At 39.7% G+C, this 18,365-nt stretch overlaps 1 long non-coding RNA gene across 2 annotated transcripts in view; it reads right to left on the bottom strand.

The window, feature by feature from the left end:
• LOC137139536 (uncharacterized) overlaps positions 1 to 18,365 on the bottom strand; it is a 38,665-nt gene continuing 20,300 nt past the window's right edge. For both annotated transcript variants that reach the window (XR_010916335.1, XR_010916334.1), the window contains exon 3: positions 1 to 1,164. This is a non-coding gene — a long non-coding RNA (uncharacterized lncRNA). The remainder of the gene's footprint in view (positions 1,165 to 18,365) is intronic.

The raw sequence follows: 18,365 nt of genomic DNA, 5'->3' as shown, positions 1-18,365 counted from the left end.
TTGTTGTAGGAAACCTAATCGCTTCTCTGCTCTTAAGGGCAAGACCTGCAAGAGGGAAAGTCCATGTGACAACTACGGCTATGACTATCGTTGGTGCTACACCACAGAACTGACAGATCGTGATTGGGAGTATTGTTGTACCATTTGAAATATGGTACCATATGCTATATGTAAGCGTGTAGTGTCTATGTTTGCTCCAAATTATTAAGCCTATATTTTAGTAGGTTGATTTAAATAAAACACTTTGATGTTGGATGAATGAATGAACCATGAACATCTTACAATCACTGTTGCCTGTATACTGAAAATTAAACTTTGGTAGTAGATGATAGTAAAACTTATTAATAATCTGATAACATTTTAGCTCAGATCTCCAACAGTCTGTATGTCTTCACTTGATCAATTTTTACAGTATTTGCTGAAGATCAACTTGATTCATTGTTATTAATAAAGAACTGTGATTTCTGTCATTAATCTTATGAAGCCAGTCATAGCTCACTATTTAAGAAAGAAGGAAAAGGAGGCACACAGTAAATTGGATTCTCAAAAGCCCTAAACTAAATGAGCTCCACAGATTGCCAGCTATGGCCACGGATGGATTGCTGAAGGGGCCTATGAGACACAGTCCCATGGGCCCACGAGCCAGAGTCTCTGAGGTACATTTCCTGTTTAACAGAGGTCAGATAAAAGGCTCCAAATGATCAGAAATAGACAACAAGCACAAGATGCTGCAAATAAACTCACAAATAATTAACAACTAGAAAATATCCAAAAAAAGCTGCAAAATGGCCATAAACAGACAGCAGTTGCTATGATATAAAATAAAGCATCATCTTACTTTGATAATTACAGTATTATTATTATGCTAATAACAATTATAGAACCATAATTCTGACTGTAATTTGTGTTACAGTATAGGTACTGTGATTAAATATACAGTGGAAATACTGTGCAAAGTTCTACAGCAACGTCCCATAAATGTCACAGTATTTTTGGTACAGTGTCCATATACATGGACAAAACAGTTTCCTTATGCTGTTAAAAGGTTATTTACACCTGTAAATATGTGGAGATGTTTGATGCAGCAGAGGGCAGCTGCTAAGTAATAAAGAAAGAAAGTGAAGACAACAGACTTTGTTAGCGGTTAGTGCATAAATCAGTCACCTTTATTCAATTCAATTCAATTCAACTTTATTTATATAGCACCAATTCACAACAAAGTCATCTCAGGGCACTTTACAGAATAAAGTCAAGATTATAAAGATATATAAAGAGAACCCAACAGTTCCCCCTGGAGCAAGCCATAGGCAACAGTGGAGAGGAAAAACTCCCTTTAACGGAAGAAACCTCCAGCAGAACCAGGCTCAGGGTGGACGGCCATCTGCCTCGACCGGTTGGGGTGAGTGGAAAGGGGAGAGAGAACAGAACAGAGCAACAAAAGCAACAACAAAACATCGGGCAGATTGGTAGGACCAGTAGCTGCACGCTGGAAGACACACAGCTTCAAAGCCGGGGGAAACCTGCAGAAAGGGACAGAGAGAGGGGGACAGAGGAGGACAAAGACAACTACGGGAGAGAACACACAGAGTTAATGACATACAGTGGTGACAACTGCGGGGTGAGAGGAGAGGAGAGATGGTCAAGAGGAGGAAAGGAGCTCAGTGCATTGGGGGGTGGGTCCCCCAGCAGTCTAAGCCTATGGCAGCATAACTATAACTAACTATAAGCTTTATTAAAGAGGAAGGTTTTAAGCCTAGACTTAAAAGTAGAGAGGGTGTCTGCTTCCCGAATCTAAACTGGGAGCTGGTTCCACAGAAGAGGAGCTTGATAGCTAAAGGCTCTACCTCCCATTCTACTTTTGGAAATTCTGGGAACCACAAGTAGGCCTGCATTCTGAGAGCGAAGTGGTCTACTGGGATGATATGGTGCTATGAGGTCTTCTATATATGATGGAGCCTGACCATTCAGAGCTTTATATGTAAGAAGCAGGGTTTTAAATTTTATTCTAAATTTAATGGGAAGCCAATGGAGAGAAGCTAGTGAAGCTGAAATATGATCTCTCTTGCTAGTTCCAGTCAGCACTCTTGCTGCAGCATTTTGGATTAATTGCAGGCTCTTTAGGGAGTTACTGGGGCATCCTGAAAGTAGGGAATTACAGTAGTCCAACCTAGAAGTAACAAATGCATGGACCAGTTTTTCGGCATCACTTTGAGACAGGATGCTCCTAATTTTGGCAATGTTCCGTAGGTGGAAGAAGGCTGTTCTAGAGATTTGTTTTATATGTGACTTAAAGGACAGATCCTGATCAAAAATAACTCCAAGGTTCCTTGCAGTAGTACTGGAGGCCAGACTTATGCCATCTAGGGTAACAATATGGTTGGACATCATATCTCTGAGATTTTTGGGCCCAAATACTATGACTTCAGTTTTGTCTGAGTTTAAAAGTAAAAAACTGTGGGACATCCAGGCCTTTATGTCTTGTAGGCTTGAAGCTTTATTAATTGATTATTTTCATCTGGTTCCATAGATAAATATAGCTGGGTATCATCAGCATAACAGTGGAAATTTATGGAGTGTTTTCTAATAATGTTGCCTAAAGGAGACATATATAAAGTAAAAAGTATTGGTCCTAACACAGAGCCTTGTGGAACTCCATAGCTAACCTTTGTGTGCATGGAGGATTCATCATTAACATGAACAAATTGAAATCTATCAGACAGATAGGATTTAAACCAACCTAGTGCAGTTCCTGTAATTCCAATTTCATGTTCCAGTCTCTGTAATAAAATGTTATGATCAATGGTATCAAATGCGGCACTAAGATCTAACAGAACAAGTATAGAGATGAGTCCATTATCTGAGGCCATGAGAAGATCGTTGGTGACTTTTACCAGTGCTGTTTCTGTACTATGATGAACTCTAAATCCTGACTGAAAGTCTTCATACAAATTATTCCTATGAAGGTGATCACATAATTGTTTTGCGACTACTTTTTCAATTATTTTAGAAATAAAGGGGAGATTAGATATTGGTCTGTAATTGGCTAAAACACCTGGGTCAAGACAGGGTTTTTTAAGTAATGGTTTAATTACAGCTACCTTATAGGCCTGTGGTACATAGCCTGTTTCTAAAGATAGATTGATGATATCTAATATGAACGTATCTATTAAGGGTAAAGCTTCCTTGAGCAGCTTAGTTGGAATAGGGTCTAGCAGACAGGTTGTTGGTTTAGATGAGGTAATAATTGAAGTTAGCTCAGAGAGATCTATGGGTAAAAAGCAGTCTAACAGGGAGTGGGGCCTTATCGATGACTCTAGCACTGTTGAACATGAAGATCTATCTGTAATTTTTGGGGGGAGGATCTGGTGAATTCGTTCTCCAATAGCTACAATTTTATTCATAAAGAAGCTCATGAAGTCATTGCTGCTCAAAGTTAAGGGAATAGTAGGCTCAACAGAACTATGGCTCTTAGTCAGCCTGGCTACAGTGCTGAACAGAAACCGGGGGTTGTTCTTATTTTCTTCTATTAATGATGAATAATATGCTGTTCTGGCATCACTGAGAGCTTTTTTGTACATTTTTAAACTTTTTTTCCAGGCTAAATGAGATTGTTCTAACTTTCTGGAACGCCACTTCCTTTCTAACTTTCGTGTTTCCTGTTTTAAGTTGCGTGTTTGTGAACTATACCAAGGAGATCACCTCTGCTGGTTTACTGCCTTCTTTTTCAGAGGGGCAACACTATCGAGTATTGTACGTAGTGAGGCTGCAGAATTGTCAACAAGATAATCTACTTGTGCAGGAGTAACATTAAGGAGACTACTTTCCATTGTATTAACATGTGGTGAAGCAAATGATGAAGAAATCTTTTCTTTAAATTTGTTGACAGCTTTTTCACTTAAGCATCTGCTATAGTGGAATGTTTCCCTAACTGTTGTATAGTCCGTTATTGTAAATTCAAATGTTATTAAAAAATGGTCAGACAGAAGAGAGTTGTGAGGAAATCTGGTTAAATTATCCGCTTCAATTCCATATGTAAGGACAAGGTCTAACGTGTGACTGAAACAGTGAGTGGGTTTATTTACATTTTGGGAAAAACCAATTGAATCTAATAATGAATTAAACGCAGTGCTCAGGCAGTTACTGTCAGCATCTACATGAATGTTAAAGTCACCCACTATAATGACTTTATCTGTACTAAGCACTAAATCAGATAGAAAATTTATAATCTGTGACTGCTGTAAGAGACGGTTTATAGTTTGCGTATAAAGTTCTGTGTATATGAAAGATGTGTGAGATATATTCTGCTTTCTGCTGAGAGGAAATAAAGATAATTTGCTGAGCATGGGAGGCTGTGTTTACATGTTCTGAATGTTTCATGGAGTTAGTGTGATATTAAAGTTAAAGATAGAGACTGATGTTAGAGACTCCACTCGTTTTTCTAGAGATGGTCAAACGATACAGAAGCTTGTTTCATTTGATGAGTGAACCACGTACCAGAGTCTGATCACATGGAAAAAATGTTGTCAGTAATGATGACTGGTGATCTACAAAGGCTTCGCTGAGGTTCGAGGTGACGAAACTCAGGTGAAACAGAGCATGTGGGTAAAGTTATGTAATACCACAACAATATTAAACTGTATCCGACCAAAACACTTGCAAACAGCAACAGGTAGTTTCTACGATGCCTGTAATCCATCATTTGTTAATCCACAAAGAGAAAAGCACATTTTACACAGTTTTCTTTACAATACATTTAGTAATGTTTGGATGCTGAGGAAATCACGGTTATTTACAGCAGAAGAACTGCACATCGTTCAGGGAGGTGTCGTCTCCGTTGCCCTGAGGGGACTCCACACGGGTCTGCAAACCACAGATGGCACCTTTAGGACATTTATTGCTCCAAGTGCCCCACGATCCCCATTCCATTCCATGACCCTCCAACTGGGCACCAGAGCCACTGCAGATGAACCTGCATCACACACACAAACGGTAACACACTCAACAATATCACAACTGAAAGTTAAAGTTCTCAATAAAAAGAGGTACATTTTTTTGAAATATGGTCCCCTTTCATAAACCACTTCGAATCGGGTCAGAGACTGATACTGTACCTGGGAATTTAGGGTGTTGGATACACAACTACAACTGCACTAAACATTACAACAGTGTAATGTTGTGGACTTATTTTGTTTACCTGGGGAAAAAGGATTTAAAGGGTTAAAAATTTACCCCGTTTTTTTTTTGTTGCTATAGAGAAACCTCTAAATCTGTCTGTGTCCTATTGTATCTGTGCATTTTTCCTACTCAAGTCTTTCAGTCAGAATATAAACAGAGGTATCTACATTGTCTTTGGTCTAAGCTTTTCTACAAAACAACTCAATATCTTGGACTCTGGATTGTTACTGGTTGCTCTTTGGTCTTTAAAGTATCAACCCACTCGGTTTGGTTACAAATGTAGTCAATAACTTGACATTAATGCAGCTCTGAGGAGCAAATCGAGAACTTACTTTAAGTTGTTAACTTCATGTTAACAACTTAAAGTAAGCTCATATCCTGGACCTGCTCCATTTATTTATTAAATAAAAGGAGCCACATTATACCATAGTTTGGTCAGTGAAAAAACTTTCTGCACATATGCAGCACAAGCCACATGATTTGATTCAGCATACAGGAAAAAATGCTGCCAATGCTGGGCACTGATTTGGGATCCTAACAACACTTTCCCTTCCCCATAACTTTGCTTAGCAACAAAATGGTGTTTTATTTATCCCATTTTAGGTTAAAATTACTTCCTTCCAAGTTCAACCTCCAACTTGAGCTCCTGATTATTTAACTCAAGGAGATAAGCTCAGCATATTCCTGAAACAGTTTGATGGGTTCCTCTAGTAGACCTCCTGTGAGTGGCTTATTTGGCTTATTGCATGTGTCTTGGGCTTTCCTGACAAGAAAAGCTCCTTCCTAATTGGCAGATGTGGCTAGAACTATTGGGTCATAGAGCCCCTCTACTTGGTTTAGCAATTCTCTTCTAGTCACTATGTTGGTGTCTTTGGTCTTACGTCTTATCGGTGCAGGTTTTGGCCTGTCTGCATCTTCCCTTCCCTCTTTGAAAGTTGATTGAGGTCATCATATAGGACCCATAGGACAAGGTAAGTAAGTAACTAAGTAAAATGTATTTCTATAGCACCTTTCACAGATAAAATCACAAACTGCTTTACAAAATGTAAAAAAAGAAGAGAGAAAAGAAAATATTACAGGTAATAAAACTTCAAATATAAATTAAAACACAACTACAACAAAGCTTGTCTTCAGTTGCACACGCAGTCATAGACAGTCTGGGGCAGTGCGTTCCACAGTCTGGGAGCCACAGACTGAAAAGAAAGGAGCCATAAGGGGTCAACAGGTCAGAAATGTACTCAGGAGCGTTGGCATGAAGGGCTCTATAAGTTAGCACCAAAATTGTAAAATCAATTCTAAATTTGATTGGTAACCAGTGAAGAGAAAATAAAACCCGTGTGATGTGGGATCTTCTACTGGTTCCAGTTCAAAGTCTCGCTGCTGAGTTCTCAACAATCTGAAGAGGAATTATAACGCGTTTGTTAAGACATTTGAGGAGTGAACAGTCCATGTAGGAGCCTAAATGCAGTTTATGTTTGGTTGATTACAGCAATTTAAGTTAATAGATAAAGTCTTAAAATAAGTGAAAGAAATATTTGCCATATTCAGCAAGTTTGTTTAATTTTTCTGATGGGAATTGTGTTTGGTTGATTTCAAAATGCTTTATATCTGAAAGAAACTATGATTGTTATTTTTGAGTAAATAAGTACTTTTATTCTGATAGAATAGAGGGAGGGGAAGTCAGGTGACAGGTTACGAAAACAGGGTTTTTGGGGAAATTAGAGGACAGTGGAGCCATACAGTTTTTTGACCTCTCTCTCTCTCTCTCTCTCTCTCTCTCTCTCTCTCTTTCTTTACGTCTCTCTCTTTTTTTGTTTTTGAGTGTTTCGTGCCAATGATGTTCTGTTGAAATTTCTGCATGTTGAAGACTGTTATTTACACATTATACGTGTGTCTAAGTAAACATGTCAATTTCATCGAGTGGTCCTGTGGATTTGTGGATGTGGACTGAGTGACACGAGAGCGTCAAGCTAAGGCTTCAATTTGGAAACTTATATTAGTCAAAAAACTTGCTTTTCACGGATAAATGGAGTTTGGAAAAGATGGAACGATGGAAGGACAATTTGCACAGAACAAACTGTAAGTTTAATTCGCCGTGCTTCTCCACAAATTGCTGTTACGTAAATCACGTAACCTAACTTACATAAGGTGTTAACGTGCGCACTGGCTACTCCTGCAAGCAAAACGGGGGAACAGGAGAGACAAAGTTGAAAATACTCATGTAAAGCTTCATTAATCAGCCTTCATATTTTTACTAATTAAGTGTGGAAACCTTTGCTGGTCATGGAAAAACAGGATTGTGGAAAACAGAAAGTAAGAATGACTGAGAAGGCTGTAGAAGAACGCAAAAATAGTTAAGTCAATGCACGCAGACAGAAGCTATCTCAACTAACAAGAATGGTAGAGCAAATTGAGGAATTAATGGAGGATGAAGCAAATGTTGACATTGTTAAAGATAAATTACGAGTTGACTTTACTTCTTTGCAGCAAGAATTTACAGACCTGAACTCTCAGTTGCAACAAATTATGGTTGAGGATGAATATTTGGAGGATCAGAATTATTGGTTTGGTCCAAAAAATAAATTCATGAATGATTTTTTTTGGAAATGTGAAGGATGGATGAAAGATGTGATGAAATGCTCTGAGTTGGACAAAGAAGCTGGAGGACAACTAAGACATGCAGATAATAGATCTACATCATCAAAGTCAACAAGTAAATGCTCAAATAGGACTAGATCACAACATGGAAGCATCTCTTCTACATCTTCTTCAGTCACAATGAAGATCGTAATGGAGCGTGCTGCCTTAAAGGCAAAGGCTGCAGCTTTGGAGGAGAAGTTGGCAATAGAAAAAGAAGAAGCAGAGTTTGTGGCTGAGCAAAAAAGACTAGAAGCTGTAATAAAAGCTAAGAAAGAAATGCATGCCATGCAGACAGCTCTTGCTGAGTCAGATGCAAAAATGGGCATTTTGAAAAAATACGAAGACGCACAAACAGACGTTAGCAGTTTTGCAGTTGGTGATCATGTTAGTCAAACTCAGAAGGAAACTACGTTTCACCCATCATCACAGTACGCCTCACCTACACCTAACAGATGTTATGTGCATCCACCACTGCCTCAGCGGACTTCGCCTGCACTAAATACAGTAAACAATGGTGCACAAGTGCTTGACAGTCTGTGCCAAGCTATTTCTCAGCAAGTCAATGTCTCAGAGTACCTTGTAAAGAATCACAAGGCGTCTCTACTCCCAGATATCAACATTCCAACGTTCAAGGGAGATCCACTTGAATATAATTCCTTTATCAGATCGATTGAGCATGGAATTGAAAATCGTACTGATGACAATCGTGATCGTCTACAATTTTTGTTGCAGTACACAAGTGGACAACCACATGAGTTGGTTAGGAGCTGCATTCACATGGAACCTTTAGTAGGTTATGCTAAAGCAAAACAAATGCTGAAAGAGTATTTTGGAGATGACTACAAGATAGCAGAAGCCTACATAAAGGAGGCCTTGGAGTGGCAGACAATTAAGCCAGAAGATGGCGCTGCGCTACAGTCTTTTGCATTATTTCTCACAGGCTGTTCCAATGCAATGTCAGATATTAATTACTTGGAAGACTTGGATAATACAACTAACATAAAGGCACTAGCTAATAAGCTTCCATACAAACTTAAAGAAACTTTCAGAAAGTATGCTTGTGACCTACAAGAAAAAACAAGGCAAAGAGTGAAGTTCAAGAATTTTGTAGACTTTGTCAATCAGCAAGTGAGGTATATATTACATCCACTTTATGGAAATATTAAGGACACCACTACAAGCATTAGAGACCCAGTCAGACAAAGGGCAAAACCACAATATACAGAAACATTCAAACCTAAAAGGGTGTTCACAACAGCCGTTGTTGATCATAAAGTGGAAAACAAGGTTAAGACTGAAAATGATAAACAAGCAACATCGAAAATGCAGACCAATCCAGTGGATGCAATCAGTAAGCCCTGTATTTACTGCAAGGGAGAACAACATAATCTTACAGTCTGCAAGAAACTAAAGAGCAAGCCACATAAGGACAAAATTGAATTCTTGAAAGGTAAAGGCCTGTGTTTTGCATGTCTAAAACATGGTCACATGAGTAGCAGCTGCAAAGACAAGGTTCAATGTCAAGAATGCTCCCGGATACATCCTACTCTATTGCACATCAACACAAAAGAGTCTCAAGAAGAAACATCAATGGAAACATGTGCTCAACAGTCTGTATCAAGTGCCTTAGTACAAATGAAAGCAACTTTTGGTGTCATTGGGGCCGGTAAGGAAGATTGTATTCTGTCAATCATTCCAGTGTGTGTAAAGGCTGAAAAGGGAACCAAGACAGTGAGGACCTATGCGTTCTTGGATCCAGGTAGCTCAGCTACTTTTGCTACAGAAGCACTGTTAAACCAACTTAACATGAATGGACGCAGCACAAAAATTTCTTTGCGAACAATGGGAAGTGAATCAGTTGTGAGCACATGCATTGTGACTGGACTAGAAGTAAGTAACGTGGATGGCGACTACTTTTTTGGACTTCCAGAGGTGTATTCACAAGAATCCATTCCTGTAACTAAGGACAATATCCCCTGCCAAGAGGATGTTGACAGGTGGCCCCACCTGAAGGAGGTAAAACTTTCCTCTATTCAAGCAGAGGTCGGATTACTTATAGGAGCAAATGTTCCCAAGGCGATGGAGCCACTACAAGTGGTGAGCAGTGTGGAAAATGGACCTTACGCTGTGAAAACAATATTGGGTTGGACAGTAAATGGACCGCTCAGAAGTGGAGGTGGCATAATGGATGGAAACAGATTGACACAAGTGACTGCAAATCGAATATCAGTAGCTAGACTAGAAGAGCTCTGGCAGCTGCAGTTTAAGCAGGATTTTCCTGATGCTGGACAAAACGAAGATCTTGAAATGTCCAAGGAAGATCACCAGTTTCTTAATATGATGTCTCAATCTGTAAAGCTAGTGGATGGCCATTACAGTGTTTGCCTTCCTGTGAGAAGCCAGACACTGTGCATGCCAAACAACAGAGTAGTTGCAGAGCAACGTGCGCTAAACTTAAGGAAAAGATTCACAAGAGATGTCAAGTTTTATGAGGAATATGTTGCATATATGGATGATGTCCTTAAAAAGGGATATGCAATTAAACTCAACAGTGCTGAAAGTAAACCAGTTGAAGGAAGAACTTGGTATCTGCCTCATCATGGAGTCAGACATCCAGTCAAGCAAAAACTGCGCATTGTCTTTGACTGTGGGGCAAGCTTTCAAGGGAGGTCATTGAACCAGCAACTCCTGCAGGGACCAGATTTAACAAGTTCATTGGTAGGAGTCCTCCTAAGGTTTCGACAGGAGATTGTGGCGGTCATGGCTGATGTGGAGGCCATGTTCCACCAAGTCAGAGTCAGCAGTGAAGACACAGATCTCTTCAGGTTTCTCTGGTGGCCTGATGGGAATTACAAGCAGGAACTTGTTGAACACAAAATGCTGGTCCACATCTTTGGCGCTACATCATCACCAAGTGTTGCATCATTTGCACTTCAGAAATGTGCAACAGATTTTGAGGATGAATTTGGTCAAGAAGCTGCCACGACAATCAAGAAAAACTTTTACGTGGACGACTGTCTTAAGTCAGTCACTAATGAAGATACTGCAATCGCCCTGTGTTCCAACTTGAGGAGTATATTGGCAAAGGGTGGATTTCGACTAACAAAATGGTCAAGTAACAGCAGGAAGTTGCTCAACTCAATTCCTGAGGAGGAAAGAGCACAATGGTTTAAAAATTTGGATCTGGATGAAGGCAACTTACCAATGGAAAGGGCTCTGGGAATACAGTGGTGTGCGGAATCAGATAAGTTCAAGTTTAAGATCAACCTCAAAGATCGACCACATACTAGGAGGGGCTTGCTTTCCCTAGTCAGTTCTATTTTTGATCCGCTGGGATTTCTAGCACCAATAGTTCTGCCTGCCAAAAAAATCTTGCAAGATTTGTGCCGGCGGAAACTCAGCTGGGATGAACAACTACCTGATGATGTCATTAAGAGCTGGACAAGGTGGGTTTCAGATTTGCAACAACTTGAGAAGTTTGAAGTCAACAGAAGTGTGAAGACAAGGCAGTTTGGTTCACCAGTCTCTGCACAGCTGCATCATTTTGCTGATGCAAGTGAGGATGCCTATGGAACAACAAGCTACCTACTGCTACGTAATGCAAGTGGTAAAGTTGAATGCAACCTGATGATAGCAAAGGCAAGGGTTGCACCATTAAAATCACCAACCATCCCAAGGATGGAATTGGTTGCGGCCACAGTTGCAGTCAAGATGGATAGGCTTCTGAAGAAAGAGCTTGAGCTAAAACTTGACGAATCGATCTTTTGGACTGATAGCACGGCTGTGTTAAAGTATTTGAACAGTGAAGGCACAAGGTTCAAAACATTTGTTGCTAATAGGATCTCAGTAATCTTGAGCTACTCTCAGGTTTCTCAGTGGAGATATGTCAATACAACTCTGAATCCAGCAGATCATGCCTCTAGAGGACAAACCGTTGAAGCATTCCTAAAATGTGACAGTTGGCTTTTAGGACCAGATTTCTTGCTCAGCTCACAAGATCAGTGGCCCAAGAATCCAGATCCTAAAATGTTGGATTTTGATGACTTAGAAGTCAAAAGGGTAGATCAGGTGCATGCCATTCAGGTACAGGAGTCTAAAGATACAGTAGACCAGTTGATGAACCACTACTCATCCTGGACAAAACTAAAGCGTGCTGTTGCCTGGTTTTTGAAACTGAAGGGTTTGCTTAAGAAACTGACGGCAAAGGGAAAGAAGCCAGGCATACCCAGTGAAAATAATGGAATGAAACAGTTCAAGAAAACTTTCAAAGGAACACCTCTAACTTGTGAAGATCTGAATGAAGCAGAAAAAGAGATCTTGAAATACTGTCAATGGCAAAGTTTCAAAGAAGACTTGATAATGCTTGAGAAACATCAAAGGGTGAAGAAGAGCAGCTCTCTCTATAAATTGGCCCCAGTACTTCAAGATGGAGTCATAAGAGTTGGAGGGAGGCTAAGTCGAGCAGCAATGCCAGATGACTCCAAACAGCAAGCCATCTTGCCAAAGCATTCACACATCACAAAGCTTGTGCTGAGACACATTCATGATGTTACAGCTCACTCTGGACGGAATCACATGTTGGCTCAACTACGTCAAAGATTCTGGATCCTCAGAGCAAATGGAGCCATAAGAAGATTCTTGAGTAAGTGTGTCACATGTAAAAGGCTGCACGGAACTACTGGTATGCAACTTATGGCAGATTTACCAAAATGCAGAGTCTTGCCTGATGACCCTCCATTCACCAGAGTAGGCGTTGACTACTTTGGTCCATTTCTGGTAAAAAGGGGAAGAGGGAAAGTAAAAAGATATGGGGTTATTTTCACATGTCTTGCTATACGAGCTTTGCATCTTGAGGTAGCATCATCACTTGACACTGATGCGTGTCTTAATGCCATTAGAAGATTCCTTGCCAGAAGAGGACAAGTAAGAGAGATGTATTCTGATAATGGAACCAACTTCCGATCAGCTGACAGTGAGTTAAAGAAATCACTCAAGGAATGGAACACCAGTAACATCGCAAAAATGTTACAGCAAAGGGGCATTCAGTGGTATTTCAATCCACCAGCTGGATCTCACCATGGAGGTAGCTGGGAGAGGTTAATCCGCTCAGTTAGAAAAATTTTGAATGTCACAGTAAAGGAACAACCTTTGGATGAAGAAGGTCTTCATACCTTGCTGTGTGAAGCTGAGGCTATTATAAACAGCAGGCCTATTACAAAAGCATCTCCAGACCTCAATGACCTAGAGGCCTTAACACCCAACCATCTCCTGTTACTTAAGGTGAAGCCTGAGTTACCACCTGGAGTCTTCAACAAGGATGATCAGTACGCAATACGCAGGTGGAGACAAATTCAGTATCTCGCAGACAATTTCTGGAAACGTTGGTGCAAAGAATACCTCATGCAGCTACAAGAACGTCAGCGATGGAGCTCACCTGGCAGAAACTTTCGTGTTGGCGATGTGGTGCTGATTGGTGATGACACAGCACCCAGAAATTCATGGCCACTGGGAAGAATTGTAGAGATTTTCCCAGATAACAAAGGACTGGTGCGTCAAGTGACGGTCAAGACCAAGACCAATGAGCTTCGTCGTCCAGTGACAAAGCTTTGTCTTCTACAAGAATGTAAAACTAATTGATGTACAGTTCTAAAACTATGGACAATGAAAGTACTCTTGACACTGGGCAAGAAAGTGAAGACTTGATTGAATAAGTGACATTTAACTTTTTGTCATAGTATGTAGGCTCGTTTAATTTGAAGTTAAACATCTGAGTAATTGTTTCAAGGACATTGATAACAATTAGGGGCCGGTAATGTAGGAGCCTAAATGCAGTTTATGTTTGGTTGATTACAGCAATTTAAGTTAATAGATAAAGTCTTAAAATAAGTGAAAGAAATATTTGCCATATTCAGCAAGTTTGTTTAATTTTTCTGATGGGAATTGTGTTTGGTTGATTTCAAAATGCTTTATATCTGAAAGAAACTATGATTGTTATTTTTGAGTAAATAAGTACTTTTATTCTGATAGAATAGAGGGAGGGGAAGTCAGGTGACAGGTTACGAAAACAGGGTTTTTTGGGGAAATTAGAGGACAGTGGAGCCATACAGTTTTTTGACCTCTCTCTCTCTCTCTCTCTCTTTCTTTACGTCTCTCTCTTTTTTTGTTTTTGAGTGTTTCGTGCCAATGATGTTCTGTTGAAATTTCTGCATGTTGAAGACTGTTATGTACACATTATACGTGTGTCTAAGTAAACATGTCAATTTCATCGAGTGGTCCTGTGGATTTGTGGATGTGGACTGAGTGACACGAGAGCGTCAAGCTAAGGCTTCAATTTGGAAACTTATAGTCCAAATGAGATGAGATAAAAGCCTGTATGATCATCTCTAAATCTACACTGGACAACATTTTCCTTATTTTAGAAATATTCCTTAAGTGATGGAAACAGTTTTTAACCATCTGTCCTGAATGTGGATCTAAGGACATGGATACAAATACAACTCTGAGGTTCCTGAGGTTTGACTGAACAGAGGAGGCCAAAGAATCAAGATGTTGCCTGATTTGTGGAATTTTCTTATCTGGGGCAACAATCAAAGTTTCTGTCTTTTTTGGATTCAGTTGAAGGTAGTTACTGCCCAACCACTCCTTAATACAAGACAGACATTCCAACAGGCTACACAACAAGTGAAACTCAGACTCCCTGAAAGAACAATATAACTGAATATCATCAGCATATAAGTTATAAGACACATACTTAAAACACTGAATTAACCAAGCAAGAGGTGTCATATACAATAAAAACTGCAAGGGAACTAAAACTGACCCCTGTGGTACTCGACATGACAGAGGCATAATGTCAGACAAGATCTGGTTTATCACAACAGAAAAAGTTCTATCCATAAGATACGAAGAAATCCACTTGTGTAGAGCCAGACAAAAAAATAAGATTTTGGAGACAATTTAGCAAAATTTTATGGTCAACTGTTTAAAATGCTGACGTTAGATCCAATAAAACCAACACTGTGTACTGGCCAGAGTCCGCCGCAATCAAAATGTCACTTGACCTTTGTGTATATGTGCCCGGAGACATGCTGGGTGAAGTTAAAGGACTCGGTCAAAGATATTAATTCTAATGCTGTGGTGCATCTATGTAGATGTTAAAATCAACAACTATTAACACAGACTCTAATTTGATAATAGTGGATAAAAACTCTGCAAACTCATCTAAAAACACACGCGCAGGACCAGGAGGTCTGTAGATTTAAACACAATAAAAACACTTTGTAGTGCCAAACTTAGACATTTGGTTTTCAAACGAGCTGAAGGATTCCTGACTCAATTGCCTGCAGGAGAAATAGTCATGGTGTACAATGGCAAGTCCTCCTCCACGACCTGTACCAAACACGGAGATGTCCGGAGGATGGAGTTCATTCAGATGGATGTATTCCGACTCACGCTGCCAGGTCTCGGTCAGGCACATAAAGTCTAAACCTTCCTTGATAAAAACATCATTCGGTATAAAAGCTTTATTCTCTATGCAGCAAGCGTTGAGCAGAGCAACACGAATCAGGTGACTGGAGCATATGGGCCAGAGGTTCCGCTCCATTACTTCCCCCACACAGAGACACGGGACGCAGAACCCGCTCCTGTGGGCTCGGTGTCTGGGCCTGTCGAGTTGGAAAAGCTCAGCTGTAGTGTAGATCGTAGAGGTGAAGTGGCTATGACTGCACCATGTCCTGACGCATTGAAACCTGCCGTAGGTCTACCTGTTCTGGTCCGGTCCCACTCGGGGTAAACGGAGATGCCCGGTATCTCCTCAAACTCGTCTGGACACCTGATCTGGAGCCTCCCTTTTTCCTCCTGCCACGGCCCATAGACAGCAGGAGTTACTCTGGTGACATCAACGAGCACGGGCGGGAAAAACGGTTTGTACCTGGTCCAGGTAACATAGTCCTCCATAAGCTCTTTGGTGTGAAACAACGTGTGCAGATCCTACTTAATAGCAGCCGACACACAATTATTAGCTGACAGGGCTAATACAGTAAGAAATAACACAAGAACAATCACAAATGTACGAGAAAGCAGAGAAGGATCTTGTCAAACAGGAAGTTGGAGGTCTTCAACAAGTTTCACTCTTTGAGGAGCAAACCCTCCTTCTCCATGACTGATGAGAAGATCAATCAGAGATATCTTCTTGAGTGTACAGTTATCAATCAACCAACTCCATGCAAAACTAGATGCAGTTTTCCTGGAAACCATCACTTCCCATTCCTATTATCGTTGATAAGCAACCAATATCAGTTTTATTTACTCTATTTTAGGTTAACAACATCACATTTGTTTGCAAATCACTAATTCTTGCTTGACTGAATTCAGACACCAATGAAGCCTTTTAGTTGAGAGTTAAATGTTTTAACTTCTAGCCAGTTGCCACTGAACAGCACCTTTGGGATAAGCATAACAAGGAATCATTAGGGATATTTAAAATACTAAATAATGTTTAAATCAGTGCAAGCATTTGCATTACAGGAGAACATGCCTATGTTCATCAAAATATGTTTAGATACTGGATTGTTTGTCAGTAGAGTCTTGAACTCAGGCCAAACAGCTGCCAGTAAATGGGGTCATAAATCAGGACAAACACTGGCAACTCATTAACAACCTTTCAAGCCTTCAAGGTTTAAACTCAAAAACATGCATGTAAACAAGATAAGATTAAGAAGAGCAAGGCAAATAATTACTTTTCTGGGACAAAAATGGCTGCCACTAAATGTGGGCTCAGACAAACAGTTTCACTTATCAGCAACCTAACAAAGCTGCAATGTACAGGTCCATAAGAAGTACAGAAAATGAGAGTTCTGTCCTGCTTCTCTTCCTCTGGGCACGAGTGGCAGGTTTTTCTATGCCAAACTCTACTCCACACACCACAGGATCCCAGCGCCTATACAGTTAAGATTTCTTTATATTTTACTTAACTGTCAGTTGTTTTGGCTGAGAAAGGTAAATTTATCCAAAGCACTTTACAATGTAGCTTTCATTCATTTTTTTACACACACGAACACACACCGATGGCAGTGGCTGCCATCCAAAATGCTCAGCTGACCCACTGGGTTCATTGTCTTGTCCAAGGACACTTTGACACAAAACCACGAGGAGCCAGGAGTCAAACCACTGTCCCTGTGGTTTATGGATGACTGTCTTACCAACTGAGATACAGCTTGAAAGTGGTTTGAGTACCTTTCTGATTTAAGCTTACAAATAACTTAATTTCTCCATCTGTTGTGATGTCATCGGTCGCCGATGAGGCCACAAATATGAAGCATGTTAAAAAACTAAAAACAAATGAGAACGACTGGCTGTGTCTGTATGTAAAGAGTAAAATCCTTACATATCACTGAGGTTTTTCTGCTGTCAGCACCAACTGACCCACTCAGACCGGGTTAACATGGTCTTATCAGTCATCAGGACCAAATCATGTTCATAATGAGCCTACAAATCACTAAGAGCATCCCAACCTCAAAGCACTCATTTGAATACAGCATGGGTTTTGTTCTATTTTCTGCCAATATAAAAAAAAATACTGTGAAGTAAGAGAGACCATTGTATCGTAATTAAGAAAAACCTATTTGACATTTGACATTCAGTTTCTCTGAAATGACTAACATAACTAATGAAAAACAGAAAACTGTATATTGCATATGATTATGTAAATGCGTGTCAAGATTATGGAAATATAAATAATACTGAATACACTTATTGTGTAGTGTTTCCCTCGCTGTCACTTTTCTTTGTTTTAGTTCTTTGTAGGCAGCACATTACACATCTAATGTCTTAAACTAGAAGAAATGTAAAACAGGTTTAGCAGACAGATTATTAATGTAATGATAAATGTAACGTCTTATTTAAAAGACCTTCATTTATGTGCTGGATTCTCTTCAAGCATTTTTGTTGTCTACAATTGGGTTCATATTTTTCCAGTTGGAATTTAGCTGTAGAACATAAATGGTGATTTGTATTTGAAATCATCAGCTGACTGTATTTTCATTCTGATCACTTCGGGCTGATGATGTAAACCTCAGATTTTTAGTTTGTACTAAATCAACAATAGAATTTTTTTTTTCAGAAATAAAAATTATACTTTTATAATATAATAGTATAATCGTCAATTTTAGTCTTTTCCAGGGTGAAAAACATTAAGTTGTAAAAAGGTGAAAAAGACGTTGAACTGTTAAAACTTATGTTTCTGTGTGCATGTAATTTTTTGCATTGCGTGAAATTAAATATTTATTATGGTTTATTAAAATAAAACTATTTTAAAATTGGTAATGTCTCCCTATAAGTTTTGTCTATGCAGCAAAAAACTTTGCCCAGAGGCCTAAAGAAGGTTATATATTGAGCAAACACCAGACCTGGTAGCGCTGGTATTGCATGTAACCTTTGAGTCTAGACTGCGAGCCACTCATTAACTCAATAAACTAGTTGTCACAGCACCCGCTCTCCCTTCCTCCACTCCCCTCTTTCTCTCTCTCTCTGTCTGTTTTGTGTGTTTGTTT

This window comes from Channa argus, chromosome 13 (genome assembly GCF_033026475.1).
Source record: "Channa argus isolate prfri chromosome 13, Channa argus male v1.0, whole genome shotgun sequence".
Lineage (NCBI taxonomy): Eukaryota > Metazoa > Chordata > Actinopteri > Anabantiformes > Channidae > Channa > Channa argus.
This window is presented reverse-complemented; position numbering and strand designations above follow the sequence as displayed.